The sequence below is a fragment of the Suncus etruscus genome, chromosome 8 (assembly GCF_024139225.1).
Source record: "Suncus etruscus isolate mSunEtr1 chromosome 8, mSunEtr1.pri.cur, whole genome shotgun sequence".
Lineage (NCBI taxonomy): Eukaryota > Metazoa > Chordata > Mammalia > Eulipotyphla > Soricidae > Suncus > Suncus etruscus.
In genome coordinates this window covers 79,886,428-79,890,265 of record NC_064855.1, presented here as the reverse complement: position 1 = coordinate 79,890,265, position 3,838 = coordinate 79,886,428, and the positions used below count along the sequence as shown (strand labels likewise).

The 3,838-nt window shown below is 36.9% G+C and overlaps 1 non-coding gene across 1 annotated transcript; it reads right to left on the bottom strand.

The window, feature by feature from the left end:
- Positions 1-1,111: 1,111 nt before the first annotated feature.
- On the bottom strand, positions 1,112-1,218 carry LOC126016862 (U6 spliceosomal RNA). The gene has a single exon (XR_007498548.1). It is a non-coding gene; the product is annotated as a U6 spliceosomal RNA (small nuclear RNA).
- Positions 1,219-3,838: the final 2,620 nt, after the last annotated feature.

The following is a 3,838-nucleotide window of genomic DNA, read 5'->3' as shown; positions in this document are numbered from 1 at the left end:
TTTTAATAAGCTGTATTACATAGTTATTCATAATATCTTTGTTTGAACAATCCTAGCACCAGTGTAAAATTACCTTCAACATTGTTTCCAGATTCCCACCAATTCCCAAGCCTATTCTTCTGGCAGGAATAAAATAATACATTTTATATTGCTTATTTACAGGTAAGATGTCATGAATTTTAATTAAAGTTATAAAAATATTTGAAAATTATATAATTTCAGTCTTAGGTTATTCAATCAATCACTTTCAGAAAGTTTGATACACAATTTGTTGATAGATGGTTTTCTGTTGTTATTTTGTTTTACTTTAATGTTCTTGATTTTTAAAAATTATGTTATTTAAACAAGTTATTTACAAGATTGTTTATAATACAGTTGTCTTTTTTTCAGCTACAATGTTGTTGTGATTAGTCATATAATGTACAATACTCTTCACCAGTAGGCATTCCTTGCCACCAATGTCTTCAGTTTCCCTTACTGCCCAAAATTTCCTCTGCCTACCTATTAGCTGACATTCTCTTCTTCTCCTGCTCCTTCTTCTCCCCTTCTCCCCTTCTCCTTCTCCTTTTCTTTCTCCCCTCACTATTTGCACCCTCCTCACTATTTGTGGCAAGGTTTCTCTTATCCTGGACTGATCATTCTAATCTTAATCTCTATTTTTTACCATACTCTCTCTTTCTCTCACTCTCTATGTCTTTCTCTGTCTTTCTCTGTCTCTCTCTCTGTCTGTCTCTCTCTCTCTTTCTCTCTCTGACTTTTAGGTCACACCTGGCAATGCTCAGGGGTTACTCCTGGCTCTATGCTCAGAAATCGCTCCTGGCAGGCACAGGAAACCATATGGGATACCGGGATTTGAAGCACCATCCCTCTGCATGCAAGGCAAATGACCTACATCCATGCTATCTCTCCAGCCCACTATCTCTTTTAATAAATAATTTACAAATGAGAGCAGGCATTCTATATTTCTCTCCATCAGAATCACTTTACCCAGTCAAGTATTTTCCATATCTATATATGTATAAGCAAATTTCATGACTTCATTTTGCCTACTACCTGTTTTGTATTCTATTGAGTTGCTATACCACCACTGTTTCTTTCTTTTTTTTTTTTTAAAAATATGGAACGCTTCACGAATTTGCGTGTCATCCTTGCGCAGGGGCCATGCTAATCTTCTCTGTATCGTTCCAATTTTAGTATATGTGCTGCCGAAGCGAGCACACCACTGTTTCTTTCAAAAAATAAACAAGATTGATAGACCATTGGCAAAACTCACAAAGAAAGAGAGAGAGAGTAACCTGATAACCCGTATTAGAAATGAAAAGGGGGAGATCACGACAGATATTGCAGAGATCCAAAGGGTAATTAGAGACTACTTTGAGAAACTTTATGCTACTAAACATGAGAACCTAGAAGAAATAGAAAAATTCTTGGACATTTATAATCTTTCACAGTTAAGGAAGGAAGATGTACCATATCTGAACACCTTCATCACTATTGAGAAAATTGAAATAGTAATCAAATATCTGCCCAAAAAGAAAAGCCCATGCCCAGATGGATTTACTAATGAATGTTTTTGAACCTTATAAGAGGAGCTACTACCAATCCTAGCCAGGCTTTTCCATGAAATTGAAAAACGGGAAAACTCCCAAACAGCTTTTATGAAGCTAATATTGCCTTGATACCAAAAACAGACAGAAGTGCTACCAGAAAAAAAAATTACAGACCAATATCCCTGATGAATGCAGAGGCAAAGATCTTCAACAAAATCCTGGCAAATAGGATCCAATGCATCATCAAGAAGATCATATACTACGACCAAGTAGGTTTCATCCCAGGAATGCAAGGATGGTTTAACATCTGTAAATTTATCAACATCATACACAACATCAACAATAAGAAAAATAAAAAGCACATGATCATATTAATAGACACAGAGAAAGCATTTGATAAGGTCCAACACCCATTCTTGATCAAAACTCTCAGCAAGATGGGAATGAAAGGAAGCTTTCTCAATCTAGTTAAAGCCATCTACCACAAGCCAATGGCAAATATTATTCTCAATGGAGAAAAACTAAAAGCCTTTCCTCTAAATTCTGGTATGAGACAAGGCTGTCCGCTCTCACCACTCCTTTTCAATATAGTACTGGAATTGCTTACTAAAGCAATCAGGCAAGTAAAAAGATATCAAGGGAATCCATATAAGAAAGGAAGAAGTCAAGCTCTCACTGTTTGCAGATGATATGATACTCTAATTAGAAAACCTTAAAGTCTCTACCAAAAAGCTTCTAGAAACAATAGACTCATATAGCAAGGTGGCAGGCTACAAAATTAACAAACAGAAATAAATGGCCTTTTTATACACCAATAATGATAGGGAAGAGATGGACGTCAAGAAGGCAATCCCATTCATATTAGAGCCACAAAAACTCAAATATCTTGGAATCAACATGACCAAAGACATGAAGGACCTATACAAAGAAAACTATAAAGCCATACTCCAATAAATAAGAGAAGACACATGGAAATAGAAACACATACACTGCTCATGGATTGGCAGGATTAACATCATTAAAATGAAAATACTCCCCAAAGCATTGTACAGATTTAATGCGATCCCACTAAATATACCCATGACATTCTTCAAAGAAGTGGATCAAACACTTATGAAGTTCATCTGGAACAATAAACACCCTCGAATAGCTAAAGCATTTCTGGGAAAAGGAACATGGGAGGCATTACTTTCCCCAACTTTAAACTGTACTACAAAGCAATAGTTATCAAAACAGTATGGTATTGGAATAAAGAAAGACCCTCAGATCAGTGTAATAGGCTTGAGTCTCAGACAATGTTCCCCAGACATACAATTACTAATTCTTGACAAAGGAGCAAGAATTCCTAAGTGGAGCAGAGAAAGCCTCTTCAACAAGTGTTCATGGCAGAACTGGTTAGCCACTTGCAAAAAGTGAACATGGACCCCCAGTTAACATCATGTACAAAGGTAAAATCCAAATGGATTAAAGACCTTGATATCAGAACTGATACCATAAGATATATAGAACAACACGTAGGTAAAACACTTCATAACATTGAGAGTAAAGGCATCTTCAAGGAGGAAACTGCACTTTCCAAACAAGTGGAAGCAGAGATAAACAGATGGGAATACATTAAGCTGAGAAGCTTCTACACTTTCAAAGAAATAGTGCCTAGGATACAAGAGCCACCCACTGTGTGGGAGAAACTATTCACCCAATAGCCATCAGATAAGGGGCTAATCTCCAAAATATACAGGGCACTGACAGAACTTTACAAAAAAAAATAAAAATCTAATCCCATTAAAAAATGGGGAGAAGAAATGAACAAATTTGACAAAGAATAAGAAATATAAATGGCCAAAAGGCTCATGGAAAAAAATGCTCCTCATCACTGATCATCAGGGAGATGTAAATCAAAACAATGATGAGGTACCACCTCACACCACAGAGATTGGCTCACATCACAAATAATGAGAACAATCAGTGCTGGTGGGGATGTGGAGAGAAAGGAACTCTTATCCACTGCTGGTGGGAATGCCATGTATTCCAACCTCGATGGAAAGCGATATGGAGATTCCTTCAAAAATTGGAAATTGAGCTCCCATTCGACCCAGCTATTCCACACTTAGGGATATACTCTAGGAACACAAGAATACAATACAAAAACCCCTTCCTCACACCTTATTTATTGCAGCACTATTCACAATAGCCAGGCTCTGGAAACAACCAAGATGCCCTTCAACAGACGAATGGCTAAAGAAACTGTGGTACATATACACAATGGAATATTATGCTGCCGTCAGGAG